Source organism: Lichenostomus cassidix, chromosome 9 (assembly GCF_008360975.1).
Source record: "Lichenostomus cassidix isolate B80296 chromosome 9, HeHo_3.0, whole genome shotgun sequence".
NCBI lineage: Eukaryota > Metazoa > Chordata > Aves > Passeriformes > Meliphagidae > Lichenostomus > Lichenostomus cassidix.
In genome coordinates, this window is record NC_139490.1 from 13,361,711 (window position 1) to 13,385,862 (window position 24,152).

General features: G+C 37.9%; 1 long non-coding RNA gene across 1 annotated transcript in view; it reads left to right on the forward strand.

Moving 5' to 3' along the window:
- The window catches only part of LOC146433313 (uncharacterized), a 35,786-nt gene extending 14,865 nt beyond the window's left edge, over positions 1-20,921 (forward strand). Inside the window, exon 3 of the long non-coding RNA XR_014854051.1 lies at positions 19,937-20,921. This is a non-coding gene — a long non-coding RNA (uncharacterized LOC146433313). The remainder of the gene's footprint in view (positions 1-19,936) is intronic.
- Positions 20,922-24,152: the final 3,231 nt, after the last annotated feature.

Genomic DNA, 24,152 nt, shown 5'->3' on the forward strand with positions numbered 1-24,152 from the left:
GGGGATTGGGAAGCTCAGTTACCTGTGTTTGCTCCCATCCAGCCCTCAGGAAGAAAAGCAAGAGGAGCATTTGCAAACCCTGCCTGCCCTTTCTGCAGCCTGAGTGAACTGGAGCTCTCAAAGGCACGAGAAAGATGGAGAATAACTTGGCAAGAACCAAGACAGACCCTGATTTATTATGCAGATAATGTTCTTTGGCAACTTACAGCACAGCGATGAAGAAATTTTCCAGGCTGGGACATAATTTGATACCAATTTCTCAATTTGTTTAATTTTGAGCTATGCATAGGAACATCTGGAGGAGGACACTGCTTGGAGGAGCTCAATTGTGTATGCTTTGCAACTAACAAGAAATGCATTATTTCTATGAGTTTTTATATGCTTGCAGATTTACCTCATCAAAATGTATTTTAATTATTTGTCTGTCTCAGTAAGCTTTTCTTAGCATATTTGCAAAAGATGTGTGCAGTGCATTATGCTGTGCCAATTTCTTCCAAAGCAGATGATGAGAAAAACTAACTTACCTAGAAATAATTTTTTACTACTATTTCAATGGTCCAGTCTTCATTCCAACCTTATTGTGAAATATATAATTATGAAGGTGTATTTTGACAGCTCTTCTGAAGCTGAGTAGAGAATAATTAAAGCAAATAACAATTAACCTGTTTTAGGGAAAGCATCATAATGTAAGTGCTGCTTCAGGGAAATTTGTTGTAAAATCAAAAGGATACACAGGGAGAGAAAAATAGTATTTGAGGCAAGCTGCCAGTCAAATTATGTTCAGTATGGTTGATTTAATGTTCCTTCATCTTCCTAGTCAGAGTCATGGTCTTGAGGAACATATTTGGAGCTTGCAAGGAGCTATAAATATGGAGGCTATAAAATGGAATTAAAAAAAATTTACAATTTGGGATTAGAAAAATGAAACATATATATACATATATATATACGTATATACACACACACCCTTACTGAAAATTAAAACAAGATTGATGCAATTAGGCTCAGTTCTGTTATTAATAAATTATGGGGTTTATGCTTTTTAGTGAATAAATTGCTTAATACACTGAGGCATGTCAGTAAAAGCTTTAAAATGGCTATACAGGGTAAAACCAAAGTTCTTAATATGCTGTCTCAAGCAATGAGTAAAAGCAGATGTCCAAGGCAGACCAAACATGAAATCAGAAACTACCTTAGTAAGAGAAATTTTCTATTTTTTTCCCTGTTCTTAATAATTCCTAACATTTGTCTTTATTTGCTGTTCTCTGAGCTGATGTTCTCATGGACTGTGTATTGCTCTGCAAGATGCAGTCTGCAGTAACTTAGAACACATCATGGTATATGTGAAATGATGATTTATCTTTCCCTCAACTATAACAATTCACATTTATTTTGTTGAATTGCATCTGCCAGTTAAATGACCAGTTGCCCATCTCAAAGGTTTTTTTCTATTTCTTTAGTGAAGCTTCAACTGCTGTTCCCACTCTCTGTTTTCAGCTTTTTAATCCTTCTCTTTTGGCAAGGGAGAGTCTGAGAGCCTTTTAGAAAGCCAGATCTATTATTTCAAGTGGATCTTCTTTATCACAGACCTTTTGTCTCCTTCAAAACACCAAAGAATAAAGATTCATTTATATTTTCGTTTATCTGTTTCAATTTTTCTTGTCCTTTCTAATGCTTTTTAAGGTGTTGATATCAAATTTACTGGCTTATAATTTTGTGTCCTTCTCATGACACACATTTATCGTATTTTCTGGTTTATAGCCCTCCAGTACCAAGGTGGTTTTGAGCTAGAGCTCATGGAACAGAGCCAGGTCAGTTAGTGCATCACAGATAAACTTCAGAACGGCTGGAGGAGGTCCTGGCAGATCTGCCTCTTGCACAGACTGATTTTCCTGATGTTTATGTTGATATGTTCCTAACCATCCTTAGATATTCTGAACTACTTTATACTCCACAGAATGGCAACCAAACTGTGCTATAAATTTAGACCTTCTCATACTCTTGAGGGGAATCCTACCTTCTGCTATTTTGAGTGGACATCTTGCTGCTAATGTCAATTGATATAAGTTGCCAAATTCCAGAATTTACTTTTCCAACTCAATAGCCAATGAATAGAAGCAACAGGAAAATCACTTTTGCAGACAGAGGAACAGCAAAGTGCTGTTTCCATTTGTCTTTCTGCTTGGTATGGAAAGCAATTGTCTGCACCCACAAGTACAATATTGCAGAAAATCTAGTATTGAAAATCCATACAGTTTCTCCATAAAAAAATGTGGACTCTTCTCAAGAAATTCTGGAATTGCTGACAAGAAGAAGAGTATCCATCTTTTATTCATCTGCCTTCCTTGAGCAGTAACAGAAGGTGCATCACAGAGATCTGATCCAGCAGGATCTGTACTCCCTTTAATCAAGAAAACCCTGGTGTACATCTTAAACAGAAGAGTTTTGCAAGGACGCAGACAGAAAATTTTCAGATGCTACACTGACTGCATGAAATAGTAAAAAGGGTTCTTGTTGATATAAAAAATATTATTGTTCAGCAGCAGGGACCATAAGCTACTGAGCTGTAATGTCACCCTATTAGGTATAAGGCAAAAGGAACAACTACAATGTTTGTTTACTACAAAAAGATTTAAAAAAAACCCAAAACCCTCAGGAGAATAAAAAAGTAGCTCAAGTTTCTGCTGCAGGATGCATTAGACATTGCAGCACCAGCCAAGCCATGACTGAGCCATGGGCTGCTGCCATGCACTGCTTGGGGAGCTGGTGAAAGCTGAGTCTGGAGCCAAAGCACGTTGGAGAATTACTGCAGATTAATTTCTGTTGGTGTTGAAGGGTGCATCTGTCCTAAATCCCTTGCTTGTTATGACTCTCCTCTGCTCAAGTGGACTGGAAAGAGATAAAGCTGGAAAGACATTTTAGTAGGGAGATAAATACTGCTGGGATCACTGACATCACAGGGTAATATACCTTCCCAAATGCAGACCAGAGAACAGGTATTGTCAAAATGGTCCAGTCAATGCAGCTTGTTACAGGCGAAAGATTTCAGCATTTCCAAAGCAAAATGTATTTTTTACTCTGCCATGAATTTTAGTGAGGGGATTAAGTTGAAACTGATAGAAGCTCACACATTAATTTTGCTTAAAAATCAACAAATAGTAAATTTTGTTTTCAAAAGGCCAGGCTTTTAGAAAGCAAGAGAAACAACTAATAAAACAGGATGGAGATGTTAGGCTATTTTTAAAATAAGGGCAAAAGTTGTCTGAAAACTGTATCCTAATAAGATGTGAAAATTAGTAGTTGAGAGATTGTTGGACAAATAACCCCCTCTTGTAGGGCAGAAATGAGCAAGCAGAAAAAAAAAAAACCCAAACAAAAAACTGAATCTTGAAGAGTTAGGCAAAGGAACAGATGAGGGAGAAGATGTGAGGAAGTGAAAGTTGCCAGACTTTGCAGAGGAAATGGAGAACACTCTGTAAAGCTTGGACAGCAAAATGAACGAGAGCAAGGGAAGGTGGGAGATTGAGGGGAAGGCAGAAGGACCCTGCAGGGTATGGACTCACTGTGCTCTCTGCAGGAATAGGAATGTGGTTTGTGGGTGTGAAGATAGCAGAGCTAATGCAGGAGGGTCTCAGTGAGGGAGTGTGACAACAGAGCTGGCAGGCAGACACAAGGAGCTGCAGACACTCTGCTGAGGGATTTACTGTTCCACCCCCACGGTGATGAGCAACCTGGCACAGAGCACTGCAAGACTCCGAACAGCATTTTAATCATTCTTTCAGATGTGGTGTGAGGGGAAGGTAATACCTTTTAGCTGTGTAACTGATAGGGACTGAAGCATGGAGGACATGGGGAAATGGGTGCAAGAGACAATTAGGTGATGCCTGGCCCAGGCAGGGCAGGGAAACAGAGGGGGACAGAGACAGGAATGAAGATCCAGAGGGAAGAAGGCTGGAAAAGCAATGCTGCGAATATGAGAGCAATCCAAAAGAGTCTCTCAGACATCAGTGTGGTAACTGCATTTGAAATAAGGCTGTGCAATGTGGCTGTGCTGGTGTGGGAGCTCAGGAGGGGAGGGGAGCTGAGGGGTGAGCCTGGGGGAGTGGGGCAGGAGCTGCTTGGGTAGGGAGGGCATGTGCTGACCCCATTCCCTGCTTTGCCTGCAGCACCAGCAGCTGGACACTGACCACTCAGCCCTTTGCCTTTGGGTGGGTTTTTTGGTGCTGCCTCAGGTAAGAAAATTATTTTAGGATGGAGTGTGAGCTCTCCTTTTCCATGTATTAAAGAACTACACCCATTCTCACACTACACAACACCTTCAAATGTGTATTCACGTGGACCAGATGGTCACAGACCCTCAGGAGCTGACAGGCAGCAGCCAGGATGATAACTAAAAGGCAGTGAGGAAAGTTCAGTGCTGAATATCATACAAACATTCACCCACTAAGGTGGAGTGCTAATGTTTATAGCCACTGACGGTGCAAGCATTTTATTTGGACTAGAGAGACACTTATCTCTTACATTTGTTAATTTATTATGGACATTGTGTGGCAAGAAAATATGTAAGAGTTACAGTACCAAGTTCAGCAATTATTTTTTTTTTAATCTGTGGATTTCAACCTATTTGTCATTTCCCATTCTGTAGTCAGCAGAACCCAATAATTTTTATCAGCACTTCGAGTGCTACAATACACCATCAAGACTGGAGAAAAATGGGGATATAAAAGTAATCTCTGCAACAGGTAAGGGTGTTTACATATAGATAGCATGTTTAGTTTGATAAATGCTTCTTCATGTAGTCAGATAGTTTTCTAAATATCTGATATCAAGAAAACACACAGAAGGTGACAAGTTCCATTTTTGTTTTCTAGACAGAACAAAATGAACTGAATTTATAAATGCCACTGGTGTGCCCCTCATTTACTGACATTAAATGCTGAAAATTGTGAAGAAGGACAGCAAAAGAGAGGCTATTTCATTTTAATAGAGAAGTGACAGTTCTGTGAACTTTCTTTGTCATTTCTCATATGAGCTTGTCAAGCAGCATGAGTGAAAATGACACTTGGAAAAAGAGGCCAACATGGTGAATTTAGTGACAATTTGTTGTTTTCTGTTTTTCCCAGACACCTCTTTTTTGAAAAAAAGGGGAACTCTGAAAGTCAAAAACTTGTGAATAACGAATAAAATTGAGTAAAACCTTATTACAAATGAACTGTGTTTGTTCACTCTGTCAAAAAAAAAAAAAAAAGAAAAAAGGAGGGGTGGTAGATTTCTTTGTTCTTTGCTTTCTTTGCATGTGTGTGATGCTGCCACAGGTCATGGAGCTTTCTCAGCTTCACCCCTGGGCAGCCAGGAGGGAGCCTGAGGTGCACAGCAGACAGAGAGTCAGGAAAGCATCAGCTCTGCTCTGCTCTGCTCTGCTCTGCTCTCCTCTGCTCTGCTCTGCCCTGCCCTGCTCTGCTCTGCTGGGCAGCACAGAGCCCAGAGCTCCATCCCTTCTGCTCACACTGCCCTGCAATGAGAGCTTTCCCCCAGGGTGGGAGAATTTGCCTCATCTTGCAGCCTCAAAACCCAGTACTAAAACCCAGTAGAAAAATTGACACCTCTTTTTATAATAAAACCAGATAGGTTATTTTCTCAATTTCCAATAAAGAATTAATTGAGGTATCTATTTTAACAGAGTGTAGTCTGCCAGCACAGGCTACAGCTGCAAAAATGTATTAACAGCCTTCTCAAGTTAAATCTTATTTTTCACGGCTCATTAACTTTGGTGAAGTCTGCTCCAGGCTGAAATTTTACAAGATTCCAGGTCTAAAATGTTTTCTTTAAGAACTGATAACTAAAAATGGCTGGCAAGTTCAATGCTATATAAAAATAAGTAAGTTATTATCTTTAGACACAATTTACAGGGCTTGAAAATGTCAGATAAGTAAAAGGTGGCAGACAGTTCTCAGTGCTAATTACCTTTCAGCTCTCTTCTGGATATATTTACAACAGCTCAGAATGAAGTGGTGCACTTCAATGTGCAAGAAATAGACTGGTATTATTTTGTACAAACTTCAGGAAGAATGTGTTTGTCAAAGGTAAAGGGTACTCAAATTAAAAGCAGAGAATTATCTTAGCAGCCAGGAAACTGTCCTTTCCCAGCGCTGTGCAAGAATAGAAGTGAGAGGAATCCCTGGCAAGCTCTCCTCATTCCTGTGCCAGCTCAGTGGAGGCAGCAGTCACCCCTGGGTGCTCAGAGCCCCACAGCTCCCCAGCCTGCCCCAGAGAGGGGCACAGCCCTGCCTTGTCCTTGTCCTTGTCCTTGTCCTTGTCCTTGTCCTTCTCCTTCTCCTTCTCCTTCTCCTTCTCCTTCTCCTATCTCCCCCTCCTTCTCCCGCTGGTCAGTGTGGCCAGGCAGAGCCCAGGGCTGTGCCCTGTGTCCATCACCTGCTGGACACTGCCTGTGCTCCCCAGGGCAGCCCTGGCAAAACAGGGCTGGGAATTTGCAGTGCCAGCAATGTTTTAAGGACTTTTAACTTCTAATTTTCATGTATCTGTAGTTTTGGTGTGTGGCTCTAGGCTCCATATAAAGTGCTAAAACCCTCTGTTCCCGGCGATTTAGACAAAACTTGGCTTTATATTTACAGTCAGAGATATTAATAGCTACAATTTTTTGTACTCCTTTTCAAAAAAAGAATTGGAGTTTTTTATCTTGGAGGGGGTGGGGAAATAACTGCCTCACTTAAAGCAAAAAGGACCTTTATTTTCACACAATATGGGCTAAGTTTCTACTATAAGGTCAGTTAGAAAAACGTGTTGAAAGAAATGTCGCCAGAGGATCCAAATACAAGTTAATACATTGCCTTATCAACATCCACTCTGCTTTGTAAAGGAGCTACCCATTTCACAGGAATGCAATTTGTTGATGAAATAATGGAAGAAAGGATGTTCCAAAAAATAGATATATTTCAAATTTTTTAGATTTTTTTCATTCTATGTTTGCATTTTGAAAATGGGTTTTATGTTATACCATATAGCATATGACTGAAACTGCTTCAGAGAAAGAAAAATGGTTTCAATATGTATGAAGAATTTCTTTCCATATGTCATGAGGGGGAAAAAAAATGTTTTGACAACTGTTTTCTCATGAGACAAGATTTGTGTTCTGAGGTGCAGTAACATGTCACCAGCTAAGCTGGTGAACATCAGAGTTTTAAATAGCCAGTGAGGATGGCTGGTCCAAAAGACTTTTTTGAAAAAAATCAGCTGCAATGTCATTTTTCATTTAGCTTGTGACTGGCAGTCCACATTTCTTTTGGATTTGAATAGATATTATCTGTATAATGATTTCTTAGCATTTTAGTGTCCATTCTTCCTCTCTTGTCTTGCAATTCTAGACTTTCTTATGTTCCTGACTGTGATGTTTGGGACTTGATTTCTTCCTTTCCATTTTTAAAGATGACCTTGGTGGTAAATCTGCTTTCAAAGGTCCCTCAGCTCCATTTAAAATCCAGACCTTTAAACATGGTCTTTAATAGTTGTAAAATGTTCTCATAAATTCCAAGCTATGTATTTTCTATATTGTTTCTTTATGGTTCATTTAGTGTGACATTATATAAAAATTTTAAAGAGGCATTTCCTTCTCAATCACTTTTGAGTGAAGTGTCTGGAAAAATCACTCCTAAAACTTTCTGTTTGAGCCATTAATTAGCACAGTTCTTGTTAACTGCTGCTGTAGCTTTTGATTCACTGGCATGAGCACACTTCTGGCATGATGGATGTGCTGTAAAGGCTCAGATAGAAAGGCTGTTTGCATGTCATAGTGAAATGAGATATGGCATTCACTTTCAAAATGAACTTTATGGGATAATACTTTATGGAAGTGGTGATGTCGTCCTGGATACTGCAGCTTTGTAAGTAAATACAAATAATGCTCCATGTGTTTTATTAGCCTTTGTCAGTGTAACCTTTAACAGAAAATTAAGACAAATTTAGTGCAGTAATTTAAGATGAAAGGGACATTACCATAATGGCATAAATAACAACCCAAGAATTTATGTAGGCAGCTATGAATAAAGATACCAAAGTTTCCTGAACATAGGAGTCTGCTGTAAGGGAAAATCAAAAAGTCTCAGGGAAAAGAAGGAGCTACTGGAAATCAGAACCCCTTGAGATGGGGAGGAATTTAGTGGTTCTGGTTTTATTTTGGTTCTGCTATAAAATAAAAAAAAAGTTTTTATACTGCCCAACAGTTTTCTATTATGTATAAAAAACTGCAGTGTAGAAAGCTTTCACCTAATGGGAATTGATGACCAAGGACAAAAACCAAACAGAAAAAGAAGAGGAGATGTGTGGAGTTAGCCCAGCACTGGTCACCGTCCTTTTTTCTTGCCCTTGAAACTGCTGAGGGACTAAAGGCAGTGAGGTGCTCAGATGTCACTGAGCAAAAACACCAAAACAACAACAAAAACAAACAACACACCCCCAAAAAAAACACCCAAAACCACCCACAACACAAAACAACCAAACCAAAAAAAAACAAAGAGAAAATGCTGTCAATTTACATTTTACAAAATTTGGGTGGGTTTTATCAGTCAGCATTAAATGCAACTTTGCTGTGTTGCTGTGCATCATCTCAGGACAAAAATTATTATACAATGCTTGTATTTAATGTATTCTTATGTCAGTCAGTAAATGATAGCATGTCCTATCTAATTAAATCCAGATTTCTGTGCATCTCTTCATTTACTTACTGTGCAAATAATGGAAGCTAGCATTAAAGTATTAAAATCAGATAAAATTGCATTTCATATTAATACAGAGTGTGGAAATTTATAATTTAAAATATATCTTACGAAATGTAATCTCCTTTACATATTGCATAGAGCTCTGATACTGATCAAGATATTTCCAGGAGTGTATGATGAGAGGAGAAAATGAGTGTGTTATCCTTCCTCTAGGGATAAGCTTGCTGCTTGCTGATCTCTCACACTGCTTCTTTGAATAAAACTACTTCTTGTTTGATCTTTTTTCTTCTTGTTATTTAAGGGAGGTTCATTTCAGAAAGGAATATGGGAATGCAGTCAGGCTTTAGGCTACTTTTCTGAGCCCTGCATCCTTCAGGTTGGTTCCCATGCTGCTCACACTGATGGGAATCCTCTGAAGCCAATGGGAATTTCCTGGACAGAAATGCAGTAACAATGAGGTTATGTATATAAACATACAGGATCTTGTCTTTCCCAGCATCTGCCATACCAATATTACCTATTTGTGACTAAGGATTTGCTTTTTAAATCACAGTTTTTATTTGTATCAGAAACATTCGAATATAGTCATCCTCTGCTACATACAACACATTTGTGACTGAAACTCTTTAAAATCATCCCATCTTGTTCCTTATGACAATATGTCTAATAAATCCTGCAAAAAATCCATTTAGGTAATCTTGATACAGGTGCTATTAAAATTAAGAAGGACTTTCAAATTTAGGAGACACTTTAGGATTAGGGCCTTATAATTTAAAATCCAACATCAATGCTGGAAAGAAATTAATTCAAACCTGGACACCAGCAATATGGAGTTGGCAGGTGTCTTCCTGTATTGTTATCTGCTGGCTGGGGACCAAAAAGCAAAAATTAGTGATGCAAAATCTGAAAACTGAAATTAAAAATGAATTCATAAAAAGATGACATGAGCATTGCCTCTATCTCTGGAGCAATAATTGTTACAGTTGTTCATTTTTTTAGCTTTTTCATTTACCAGGCACTTCAAAATATTTAAAAAAAAATCTGAGAAAAACAGAATTGCAACTTTTTTCACTCAGTGTTATGTTTTCCCTTGGAGAAGCAAAATTGTCTCCCAAATGTGGGATGATTCCTTTCCTTAAAATCTGACTGGCAGGAAAAAAAATCTGCTCTCTGCTAAAGTTATCTAATTTTGTAGCTGTCTCAAGGATATGTCTCCTTTTATCAGATGATGTCCTTTCTTCCTTGAGCAGAACACTCACCGTGCTCCATAAACAGTCACTTTGCATTATGTAGATTATTTCCCAAGAAAAGCAAAGGAGTGGCTTTTGACAATGATGGAAACAACGAAGCATGAAGAATTCAGAGCAGATCAAAGGCACTCATTAGTCTAGATGGTCGGAAATAGAGCTGTTCACAATAACACAATATCTTTCTTGTTACTCTTTCATACAGTATGAAATCCCATAATTGTGGCATCAGAAAATGCCTCATTTACTTTTCATGAATCAAATATTTAACAGAAATTCTTATGCTTCATATCACACGTAGTAGAGGGGCCCCCTCACTTATTGTATTACTTTGATGTATTTTTTCTATTACTTGAAAGGCTAATTCAGATTGCAGAGGTTTTATGAATATTTGATAGACTCGGTGTTGTGAATGATCAGAAATCTCTCTCTCTGATGTGCTCTGGGCTTGCAATTCAGCTGTGCTCAGATGAAACCCAGCAGAGGAATAGGCTGTGGAAGGAAAACCCAGTTGAATCATCTTTCACAATTCTGCATTTCTACTCAGAGCATTCCTGTGGCAGCTACAGGTGTGTCCCATGTGTCCAGAGCTGAGCACATCAGTGCTGCAAAGTGATTTCTTATTCATGGCTCTTTGCTAAGACATCACTAAGAGAACCTAACTCAGGCAACTTCATGTTATAACCACTGACTTAGTTCAACCTAAAACTGGTTTTGATCTTATTTATGTTCTTGCTTTAAATCATAAAGGTCTGCAAATCTAGTGTGTGGTTTAGCAGCTCTAATATTACTTTTTCCCTGCTCCACTCCAGGTTGAATATAACAATAGTACAACTGGTTTAATTAAATTTTTACTGCTTCTTTATGTCTGCTTATGCTTGCCAGACTGGTGCTGTATAGATACTGAATTATTTTATTTAGAAGCACATCAATAGTTATTAAATTTTATTCACACTGGGCTTTCTCTCTGCAAAAGGAAAAGGGATGAGTGTGTTTAAAATTTTGTGATGGAATATTTAGGGGAAGGCAATGGATACACCAGTAATGCAATGGCAGAGGATAGGAGAGGGGGAGAAAAAAAAGAAGACAGATTTTAATGACCTCTGCCTACTCCCAAAGTAAATGGGTAGTAAAAGTATCATACCTAATGATATTCAGCAGCATGAAGATAGGTTTAAAAAGTAATCTTTAAAATGATGGTAAGAAATATAAATTAAATACAGCTTGTCTATTTGAAAAGAAAATCAGCTCCTGCTTCAATTGGTAGGAAGCCTTAGCTTGCTCCAGAGAACAGGGTGTAAAGCCACAGTATTGAATTGTTAAACAGATTTGGTATTCCAGTTAGGTACTAAATTTCCTTTAATAAATATTAGTACTTGGAAAAAATTCTGAACTATGTAAAACCCACAAATTCAAATTCCTTTCCAGCACTTTAGCTTATGCAAGACTGACACAGAAAGGAACTTCTGAAGCCCATAACAGCAAGGAGGTTTAAGTTCTGTTTTCATTTTTCTTTAAAAAAAATATTAAAGCCATGCTCGAGTAATCATTTTTAATGAAAGAATGTGACTCTGTGAGTTAAATGCTCATCAGAAGTCTGATCTTGTGAAAGAAGAGCATCTCAAGACCATCATGAGTAATTGCTGCATATTTTCAAGATATCATTATTAAGATGAGCAGCTTTTAGTGCTGGTTAACTGTGACACTGCTGATTTGCATGTGTGTGCAACTCTTACATTTTTGTCATGCTATCTTTCAGTACTTCCTTCTCATTTTGCCTCAGTACCTGGGAAAGGTTCCTTTTCTCAATGGGGTTTATTGTCTCTCATCCTTGAAACTCCACTAGCTAATGGAAAAAAAAAGGTGATGGACCTCTGTCTCGTGCCCTGAGATATACATACCACAAGTTTTTCTTTAAGAGTTTTCAATCATTTAGCACATATGAAGACTATGCTGAAAGGTGAGATTCCAATACACAAGCCAGCTGTGAAATAGCAGACATAGTGGCAGTTTTTCTTCTCAACCCATTGGCTCAGATACTGAAGGGACAGGGGAGGGAAGAGAAATTTGCTACACAATAAAAAATCTCCCACTCAGCCTAAGGGAGGAGAGGTTTTTCTAGTTCTGTGATCCAGTTCACTCATGGGCAAGATCAGACCAAGGCAGATGGATCAGACAGATGCAGAACAAGCCCAGCCATAAAAACCTCAAACAAATCTTCCAGTCTATGGCCCAAGCTCTTTAGTATGCTCAGGGCACCATTACAGTGTAGGTTTTAAAAAGGAAAGCACAAGAAGCTGAGCCATTTGCCTACCTTTTTACTGAATCCTGCATTATACTTTCTTTTATTCAAAGCAGGATAAATCTAATGACTGCAGCCATCTAACAATCTGCAGGCCATTTTCTGCCTGCAAGCTGTGATCAATTTATAAAGTACAGAGGAACAAAAGGCAGCCCAGAGCAGGATGCAAAAGCTCCTGAAAGCTGCCAGCCCTCTCTCAGGTGCCCTCTTTGTGGGCAGCAGCACCTCCACACTCATGGCAGGGGTGAGAAAGTAGTTGGAATGAAGACATCTCTTTAGAGAGCAGTAATGTCATCCCTAAAACTTTCCTTAAGTCACTTTTCTTAAGTTCCACTTCACTGATTTCAGGGCTCTTAAAATTTACTTACCAGAATTTAAATAAAAGGCTCAAACTCTGTCAACTTTTAAATGACTTCTTATTCTTCAAGATACTGGCAACCTGATACCAGAAACTCCACATCCCTTTATCTGTCTTAAGAAGAGCTTATAGACTTAGAGTAATTTTCCCACTCTATCAGAATTCTACAAAGGACATGAGAAAGGTCAGAAGAAAAGCTCTGGTTTCTCTGACTTTGACCACAGAGCTCTCCAAAAAGCATATTGAATATCATTGCACCCAAACAGAGAAACATCATACCATCACCTTTTTAATCTATGCTGGATGGCATTATATGGCAATAACAGAGCAACACAATGGCAACCTTGTCTTTTTCTGGGTTTCATGTAAATCAAATCCCCCAAATTAAGCCAAATTTAGAAAGAAAAACAAAGAACAAAAAAACAACAAAAAAAACAATGTTACTACAATATTACCATGGCAGTCAGAGGGCTGCAAGGAGTTTCTTTTCATCTTAAAGCACATTCAAGCTCAAAATCCAGATTCAGATAAGCAAATACTTTTCCCAGGGTGGTCTCTTTGCTTTGGTGAGTCTCAGGCTACTAATTATTCAGATCAGGTGTCAGACCAGAGAGATAATGTTGGAGCCTGTGTGGGTCTGGCTTCATTTCCCCTGGAAACCACCGTGCAGGGACCAGAAAGAAAGATCTTAATAGTTTGCACCAGATTTTCTTTAAATAAAGGTGTCCGAGCTGAGCCATGCTTATTTTATAGCTATGCTGGAAAAGCCTTGGACATCTCTACTTGGAAAGCACAATGTGAAATGAGGGTTTGGTGAGGTTTAGGAGTGCCATGAAAATGGGTTCTGTCCTAAACAATGACAATTCTTTACGGCAGAAATAGTGAGACAAATTAATTGGTATGTTCTAGGTATATTTTTTGTTTTGTGATCTTCAGTTGGGTGGATGCACAGCTACACATTGTTTATGAATGGTTTAGCAGGAAGATGTTACCTGTATGCAAGATGAAGTGTGCCAGGGAGAGGAAGAACTTCCCTGTGAGTCTGCAAGATAAGATGGAGATGAACTGTGGGTTAGAGAAGTCTAATACCACAGCAAGTGATGGTATTAAAAAAAAAAAATGTTTAAGTCATAAACCATGAGAAAAAAAATGAACTGAATTACTGAGCAGTTTAGAAAAGAAAGAAAAAGGAATCCAACCCCTTGGATCAAGGCAGTTAGAAATGGTTTATAGTTTTAATATTCAAGACTGGCAATGATAATACAAATTAAAAAACCCTACACACTGTGGACTTTATCATTCTCCCCACTTACAGTCATGAAAGATATTGGTGCCTATTGGGCTTTTGTCAACACTCAGTTTTCTGTAAGGTGTAAATATTGAAAAATATTCCTCAAGCTCCCACCTCAGAAACCAAGAGCTCTGTACAGATGGCTGCAGCCCAGTCACAGTACTACTGGTGTGGAATTCCTCAATGTGGTGAAAAGGGATATCTTGTGGATCTTGCAGTTCCCCTGAAGTATGTTAAATTCACAGACACCTCTGCAGAGTCCAGTGGCTCAGATCTTCGTTCCCTTCACCACAGAAATCAAACATGATGCACTGAAAAGTTGAACTCTTCACACAACAGGTTCAGTACTGAACAGAAAAGCAACTGTTTGCTTGTCTTAAAGTAATAACCAAAACCTCTCTAATGTGTACATAAGTACTCAAAGCTTGAAATGCTTGTGTCTAGGTGTGAAACACTCAAAGCCTTGGACTTGTACAGAGTAATTGCTCAGCCCCATGTAGAACTCAATAATTTCTTTGATTGTGAGCAGAAATGCCTGTCAGATGTGCATCATCACAATGCTGGAGGCAGAAGCTCTGTGGTTGCTTTCTTTTGAGGAAATAAATGAAGTGATGCCATTCACATTTTATAGATAAGGATGTTAGCTACACAGAGCTGAAGTGTCTTGCCTAAGGTCACAGAGGAATTACTTAGTCTGCGCTGGTTATCATTTTAGTCACATAAAAGAATTTGGATCTCAGTTATCAACTATTAATCATTAAATATGTCATTAAGCAAAGAATAAAGACAGCATCACTCTCATCATTCAAGGGAAAGACATTTGCAAGGCTGAGTCATCACCAAGTGCAGTGCTGCAACAACAGGATGTTTGAAGAAGAGCAAGACTAGAGGCTAAATATTAGAGTTACAGAAAGCATATAATAAATACAAGATTACTGGAAACTCATCGAGTTCCAAAAGAAGTGGATATGGTGTGAATTACATCACAGGTTTCAGATTCTCACTGCTGCCTTGGTATCAGCCTTAGGAAAACAGTTCTGATTTTGGCTTCATGTTGTAACCTTGTGAAACTCCCCCCTTGTGCATTTTGATGTGAAAACCAGCCTCACTTATTTCAATTTTTTGAGGCTTTTAAATTCCCAGACTCACATAAAATGTCAAGACAGATAAAACAACAACACTTAAGTTCAAAGCAAAATTTTACAGCAGACTCCATGTGACCAAAGACAGCTGAACTTAGCAAATGTCTATGGAATATGCAAACCTGAGTTTTTAGTCAGAATTTGTTCTATTCCACCAAGCATACTTGCTCACCCAAGCTGAGCTATAAGATTGATCTGGCACAATTACTTATTGCTGCTTTATTAGAATTGTTTTTGTCATTTGCAAATTTTACTAGCAAAGATTTTATATCACTTTTCAGATACTTGCTTCTGGTGACTCAAGAGATTTAATTACTCTGAATCAAGTGTGTTTCTGTGACAGACGTTATAAAATATACTAGTGGAGATTTCTTATTGAAAATAAGAGTTTTTAATAGTTGATCATGCCAAATCTACTTACATTAAGATATATTTACTTGGTAGAAATTTTTTTTAAATATATCAACACATTCCCGTGTCATTAATTTAAAGTATTTTATTATTTTACATGGGTTGGTCACTCAAAATGGATGTTTGCTTTGAACTTCATTATTCTTACTAATGGGTGTTTGCAACTTGATGATCAGATACACAGAAATAATTGACATTTTTATTCTTCCATTAAGTATTAATATGAATGGCCATAAACAGCTCAAATAGAAAGCTTATTGTTAATTTTAAATTGATTTATGTCCTTTTTAGAACTATGGTTTTAGTATCCTCTTTAATTTTTACAGTTGGTGGTGAATTGTGGTAGTAGAGGTTAATTCCTCTGATAAAGAAAAAATAGCATGTGCAATACAATGTATTTACAGAGATTAATTTTATTGCAGAAATGCTTCATCTCCTAAACTTTACGACGAAAAATATCCAGTTAAACTGCAATGAAATACAGCTTATTACCTAGACCAGAAAATCCTTAGAGTGGGGAGAAATGGGAATCCATTGGCAATGAGTACTTGGTGATGGATGGGAATAACACCACTTTTCCAAGCACTTCCCAAGGCTCACCCAGTGCTTCTTGGACTGAAATTCCTACATAACTAAGGAGGCAACAAGGTAATTACAGAAGGAACACTTAAAGAGAAAAAAAACCAAAAAACAAAAACCTTCAAATGCTATTTAATTAAATATTATGTTATTTTCATAATAAGTTTTTAATTCCTTTGGAAATCATTTTATCAGGATCTGGAAGAAGGTCATTGACAACACCAGCATTGCAGAGCTGGAATCCTTTCAGGTTGTTTTCATAAAAATAAGGAAAGCTCTTCAAAGGATTTCATTTCAAATGATGTAGTTCAGGGTAGGTAATTACATCCCAGTTTACATCTATCAAACACCTAACTATTAATTTTGATTTAGTCTCAGAATTCTGCTCTGAGTCAAGAAGTTCTGGTGTTACAGTCTGTGCTTTTATCTTCCAGCCCTTTCAGTGTGTAGATGCATTCAATGCTTCTGCAAATCAGCCTCAATTCTAAAGAGCACTGAGGGATTATTGTGGCTTTTATTTGTTTATTTGGTTTTGGTTTTCTTTTGTTTTGTGGTTTTTTTGCCCTGTCCATTCTTTCCAGGAAGAAAATTAGTTTTGTTAAACCAGTTAATTTAGAAATGGGCTGAGAAGCTACTGAATTGACAGTAACAGTGTATTGTTAAATTTTTTTATTTGAATAACAAACCATTTTTAATTCTTGGTGATGAATAAATGGTCATAGACTATTGTAAACCAATGTCACAGCCCAGAGAAAACTACAGAGCTGAGTGCCAGCTGACTGAAAACCCCAGTCTGTTATCTTTGTGAACTCAGGCTAGTAGTGATTTTTCACTGAATTTTTGATAGGTCAAGTACAGTTCAGATGCAGAATGATTTTTATTCACCACATTATCCTACAATATGTTATCTTTTAGCAGATTTTAAGCTAGAAAGAAAAAAAAATTCTCCATACACCAGAAAATAATATCTAAAAATATTCAGAAAATACTTCAAATAATTTTTTAGATACAGTCAGAGAGCTTGGCCATGGTGAGCTGTATTTAACCTAAGGCTGAACAAGTACTAAGAAGACATGGTGGCTTCTTACAACATAACAACAACTTAATACTTACAACAAGTATTGTGTAAAAACAGGTTCAGAGCTTTTTAGATCACATCAGTGGGATTTGAGAGGCTGTACAAGCCAGACACCAGTAGTGACACTTGACTGCTTCCTACACATCACAGGGGGATTTCTGAGACACTCTTAGAGGTCATTGGTTCCCAAATGCTGAGCGAAGTTGACGGCAAAGAGGGAGAGGTGGAGGCAGGTTTTCCACCCATCACTTTCAAAAAAGTCTAATCTTATTACATAAAAATATATCTGCTTTAAGTAACAACTTGACATAGCACTAGTTATGACCCAGAAAAATACAAATTGGAAAGCACCACATTTACGATTTCTCTCTGACTTTTTATTAATATAAAAGTAAATAAATGAACCTCAAAGGGTCATAGAAGGAACTTCTGAGCAACTGACTTGTGTTGGTTCATCAGAAGAACACTCTATGATAATAAAAGCAAGGTATTTTCAAAAATGTCTAGCAGCTTCTTGTTTCACTGCCTTCTCACTTTTCCAAAACAACATCCAAAAACATTTCAGTCTAGCCAGGGTATGATGCAAGGTATCATTCATGAGAATGCCACAGGAAGGATCATGCTCTTTTACAAACCAGGAAGCTTATCAAGCATCCTGGGATGCACTCTGAATCAAGCAAGCTCTTTTTGGGATGTTTCTCTTGGTTTTATCAAGCAAATGAGCAAAAAGGCTTTTAAATCCTTTTTTATTATGCTCTAGCTGTGCAGATTCTATACAAGAAAAATCTTACATTCTTTAGTATTTAAAAACTTATAATACCTTTGCTATAGCAGACACAAAGATCACTGTACAGAAAGGAATTTAGTGCATTCTCCTTTTGCCAGTGCTACATTGCATGTGGGAGGACCAGGAGGAGGTAATCTGTGTTTAATCATTTCTTTAGCCTAAAAATAATTGAAAATGAAATTAGAAAATACTTCTTCAGCTTCTGCAACAGTATAAAGGAGTAGAAAAAGACATGGTTTTGCAAATCCTCGACTATTTTGGAGAGCAGGAGGCACAAGTAAACTAGCACATTATATTTAAAAATGTGTTCCTATAAAAAAGGGATAGCAAGAGAGCAAAATCAAATTGAGCATAACAGGGATGGAAGAAGCAGCTTACTGGAACCACTGAGTAGTCCTTGTAGGATAAATGAAATACATTAATATTAAACATTTCATAATACCATATCTGAATTTTGCTTTATTTTTCCATTAATTCATTTCCTATACTCCCCTTTTTGTCCCTCTTGAAATGGAATAAAAACCAAAATAAATAGCTGAATGATTTCTAACCAAATAACTTCTTATTTAAACTCAGGTTTCTAACTAAATTGTTTCCTCTTCCCCACTTACTATAAGTTAGGAGAAAATTGGCTGCTTGAGTTCCAATTACAGGCCTCTGCTTAAGAAAGATCTGTATAATTTATATACTTGCTGAGACAACACAATAGTGCCTTAGTCCCTGAAAGTCTCTGAGCTCAATTAGTATTTTCCAGACGAATGGTATTGTCACCAGTGAATAGGGATTCCCAGTGCTGATCTGACAAGATACACGCCAGGCACTTGGACAGCCAAACTGGGAAAGTCACCAGTGCTCAGCAAGGCCCCTGGAGTCAGAACATTTGCAATAAATGTTGAGATTAATCTTAGACCAGAGGAGTTCCTTCTCCTGGCAAAACAGTTTCCTGCAAGTGAACCTCAAATTTCAGGCTAAAGTGGCTCCAAGCACCTACCTGCTCCCCACTGACCTTTCATGTAATTTAACAGGATATGCAATATAAAGAGTGTTTTTCCCTAAGGATCAGCATAAATTTCCTTCTGCTTGATTTTGTCCTGTTACTTATGCTTAGGGTACTTTAGATTATCCTGAACTCCTTCAGATTATCCATGTTAAGTATTGATAACAACACCCCAGAGAAATTTCCAACTGGTGTTCACTCCATTCCATTCCACCCTCAATGCACTCAAGGTGAGCAATGTGTGTGTCTGAAATCCCACAGCAGTAGTTACCAATAAAGTAAAATTTTTGCAAGAACCAGATTAAAAAACCCAACAAACCATCCAACCAACAAACAAACAAATCCACCAAAAAAAAAGCAAACCCCAAACCACTTGCAGAAGTAAATTATATTTGAGCCTGAAAAAATAAATTACTGAACCAGACATGTATTCTTCCAAGTTTTTATGGAGACAATAAAGCAAGAACTGGGTAATATGTTCTGATCATCTGTTTTAAGCAGACTTGAAGTACTTGCCTAGTAAAATTATTGCTTTATGTAACAGTTTGTTCTCTTTGTTTTGATTAATGACCATGCTAGTCTCTAGGCAGCAACACTTCCTACAGCTACATTGGAGAAAGCACATTTTTTGGAACTGCTGTTACCTGCCAGTGAGAAAATGGTTGTCCTGCCAGTGCATTTTACAGAGAGCAATTAAATCTCATTCTAAAATAGAAAGTGTCTAGTGTTGGTTTTAAACTTGTAAGAATTTTTAAACATCCTGTTCTTGTTTTTCTAATTCAATTGCATTACCAACTATGTGAATTTTCAGACAAGATAAATTGCCTTTGTTTGAAGTTAATTTACTATATAAACATATATTCTCTCCAAATATCTTTGGATACACTCATAGTTCCTCACAACTCCTTTTGGTAGCTCAGACAGTTTTTACACCTTGGTTTTTTTTTGGGCTCAGTGCAGCAGAAGTACATCGTGCACATGTCTTTTAGTGTTTAATCTTTTTCATTTATAGAGTTTGGTCACAGAACAAGGACCCATGAAAACGGAGCTTCACTTCACAGCATATAAACCAAAATGGCAGCATTCAGATAAGGAAACTGAAAAGACTTTGACAGCTGCAGAAGCTTGAATACTGTTGTGACTTTCCCTGTCTAAATCAAACACAGAAAACTGGCACAGCTAATTTTGATCGAGAAGATGAGCTGCTTTGAAATGTGGTGGAAAAACACAACCCACAACCCACTGCTTCCACTTCTGCAGCTCTCGTGTAGCTTAGCAATCAAGAGTCAGACCAACATCTGCAACCAAGGACAAGCTGCTGATCCAACCTGACTTTCAATTACATTGAATTAGGACAGAGGAGCATTAGGCAAAATGCTGGAGTTTCCATATCTTTTTAAAGGAATGTCTTCAAATGTTTAGCTTGTCTTTGAAGAGCAGGAAGGACTAGGAAAACCAAACAGCTAATTTTTAGGTCACTCTGCTTTGAATGCAAAAAACTGTGAACCAAGACTTTAAAAAATTATTTAAGGTCTATAGTAGCAAAGAAGGTGCTTTGATTTCCAATTGCCAAACATTAGAACTTCATGGGCAAAAATCTCTTAAAAAACCGTATGGGATGAAAAATGCCAAAGTGGTAGCCAGATTTTGAGAGAGCTTCAGCCAGAGACTCGTGTTCAATTGTATGAATTGGACATATGGATTTAGTTATATTATGTGAGAAGAATTTGGAGCACAGAAACTGTACTTCTGTAAGAAGCCAAGAAATATAATGCAGAGGGACCAAGCAAAAAAAAAAAAATCTTCCAAACTCCAGCAGAAAGTGAAAGACAAGATCAGAGACCTGTGGGATTTTCTGTCCTGTAATAAAAGGAAAGTAAATTTCTCAGAGCATTCATGAATAAATCCAGAGTTTAGTGCTGTATTTCAAAAATAAATTACAACAGTCTGTGTACAGCCAGTCTGCTACTATAAACTTATTTGGTTTTGTTTCTAAATCCTGTTATTGTGGGTTTTAGTTGTTGGCTTTGTTGTTTCTTGGGTTTGCATTTTTTCTTTTTAAGAAGAAACTTCCTACTGCAGAAATGACCATGCCAGAGACAACTCTATTAGCACGAAGGACATTCCAGCAAACACCAGAGGCTTTTCCAGTGAATGTAGGGTGGAGAGGACACAGCCTTCCCACCAGAGAGGCAGCCAACACTGCAACAGCTTCCACTCCCAGTTCAGCCACGTGGTAGGTGGGGTCTGTTTTTCACTTTTAACATCTTGCTTGCTGAGATTTCATGTTGACTTTTTTTCTTTGAGCCAACTTTTCCCTCAATTTCCCAGCTTCTGGCTGCTGTTGCACACTGATGGATGTCTCCTTACACTTGCTCTTCCCCAAACTTTCTGGCTCTGGAAGAAGATGAGAGGTTCTCTCTGCTCCTTTTCTCATGTGCAGAACTTACAGAGTGATGAGTTGCTGTGTTAGTTGATTATCGTTCAGAGTGGTGCAGCCCAGAAAACACCTTTCTTGGAGTCTTAAAATTGCTTAGGACTTTCTACACCCATTATTATCCTAATTCCTTGCAAAAGATCCCAAGCTGCTTGTTTTCAATCCCCATGATCTACAGATGCTGCCAGATGATGTAATTGACTTTCTTATATATGCTTGGTCTGATCAGGATGAAAAAATCCTTGATGATGCTTTTCTTATCTGAATAAACACTGATCCAAATTCTCCTTGCAGTTAGATCTCTGCTGTATTTAGGTATCAACAGAGCTGAAAAACATAAAGGGCAATGTAAACACATTGTTATAAACACATAAAATATTCCTAATGGGACCTTTTAGTACTGGCTGCTAAATCACCTCCGTGATACTTCAGTCACACCACCTGTGTCAGCAAATGCAGTTTCTCAATAATTTCACATTTGCCTTTTTTCCTGAAATCACTGTCAAAGAACTAATTAAAAATGGTAAAAATATCAGGATCCTAAAAATGGCACTGCAAGACAAATTTGAAAAAAACTGCATGTTTTAAGCTCTCAGTCAGATTCTTTCAGCCTATCTGAGGTTCAAAAGCAATGTTGTGTTTAATAAAAAATCTTAATGTTTTTCTGTGTGTTCTTCATGCACTCACGAGGTCTAAAAGGAGATGAAGACTTGGAGGAAGACAATCAAGCAAACAGGACTGGCAGTGCCCAGCAGAAGGCTGAGGAGCTGTGACGCAGCTCAGGAAAACTACAGAGCAAGTCTGAGTGATGCCTTTAGCCAACTCTATCTTTGACCTTTACTCAGTCTTTCTAATTATTGTGATTTTCTTTGGTTTTATTGTGGTTTTTCAAAATGTGTCTGCACTTTACAAAAGCTCTGTTTGCTTCAGTAGAAAGAGTCAAAACAAACAAGCAAAAAAACCAAGCCAAAAGTACAACCCCGAAGCTGGAAACTACATATTAGCAGGAGGAATGGCCAAACTGCTCTCTCAGACTTCTCTGTTATTCCCAGCCCTGTGTTCAGAAGGAGAAAGCAAACAAAGGCTGTGCTTCTGTGGCATTTCATGTGACCCTGCCAGCCCAGCCAGAGCCTGGCAGTGTCCACACACACACCCAGGCAACCCTGGACCAACCTCCCCGGCTGGCTGGGGCTGCCAACAGCCCAAATTCCTTGGGAGCTGCAGGAAGAGCTGTGCAAACAAGGTCTGGACACCCAGACCTTCCCCAGGAAAGGGTTGATGTTGAAGTGAAAGATGAACTTCTTTCTAACCAGCATTTCTGTATCAACTATAAAAAAAGGATAGAAAGTTTGTATTACTTTGGAAATAAAACACAAAAAACTGAAAAAACATTTTTGGTGTCTTTGGTGGAACACTGCTGTATGAACTGAAATCAGCATCTGCCAAAGAGGCTATCACTCACATGTACAAATGAGCTGCACTGCAAGACCGAAAAATTAATTAAACCATTGTTTATTCAATTATATGCTCTGTCCCTGCTCCATCTAGATAAACAAGCTGAATAAACTTCTGAAAGCTCTCAGCCTGAAGAGCCTGAATCCTATTATCAGCTATTAAATTAAACATTTAGAAGGCCACATTCCATGAAAGGATATTTCCAAGGACCTGTGGTTCTTCTAGAAGGGCACACTTAAAATATTTTGGCATTTTAAAAATGAAAATTTCAAGATCTGAAGTAGGCCTGCTAATCATCTAACTTCCATTTAATTTTTCCCAGTAATTTTTATGTGGTAAAATATATTCTTTTATATAAACTAAGGGGAATATTCTAATAAAGAAGAGATAGTGTGTTTGGTTGTGTAATAGTTTATTACCTGATATCACAGACCATACAAAAATTCCACAAAAGGGTGTGAAATTCCTCTTTGCCTCTCTGCAGATCACTGTAACTAGGTGTAATTTCAGAGCAGACTGCAGAAATTTCACACATTATTCAGTGGTGAATCTAGCAGGGAGACTCAAGCCCAGGACCAACAGCATTTACAATTAGAAGAAGTTGTGAGAGGCAAAGCAGATGTACTTGAGCACAGAAACCACCTGGCAAGTGTCACTTTACAGTCCTGCATGTGCAGAAATGCTTTTCAGAAGTGATGAAGTTTACAGCACCACTGCAATCCTATACTTTCCTACACGAGCAACTGGCAGCAGCAGCAGCTGCAGGACAGAACTTCCCTGGGCCAACTACACCTTTTTGGAGGGGGCAAAAAGGAGCTCATGTAGTCAGAGGTTTAAACCAGAATGTGATATGCATGTGTCATTGGGATAGCCACTGGTTTAATAGCTTCAGTCATCAGCACTAGAGCCAGTGTTTCAAATTTATATTTGGCTCTTGGACAGAGATTTTATTAAAAAGGCTAGCCAAAAAGAAATAGTGAGAAAAAATGTATAGCACAGAAATTTTCATCTTTTTTTAAGAGGCACCAAGCATAAAATAATAATACATGGAAAAAAATATTGGCCCTAGTGAGTAACAAAACAAACATAAAATAACTTCAAAATTAGACAAGACTACCTACTCTGTCTGAGTAAGCAGAGTCAGTATGTGAAATTTTACATTCATTCCACTGCACTCTCGTGTTATTTATCTGTAAACAAACTCATTTTACACAATGCTGAAAGAAAAACAGCAATTTTCCCCATGACTGGATAAAGGCCTCACAATCAGAAATTTGAGTCCTGTGTGAGCCTGTTCCCAGTTTTTCTTTACTATTTTTGTGATTTTGCCATGAGG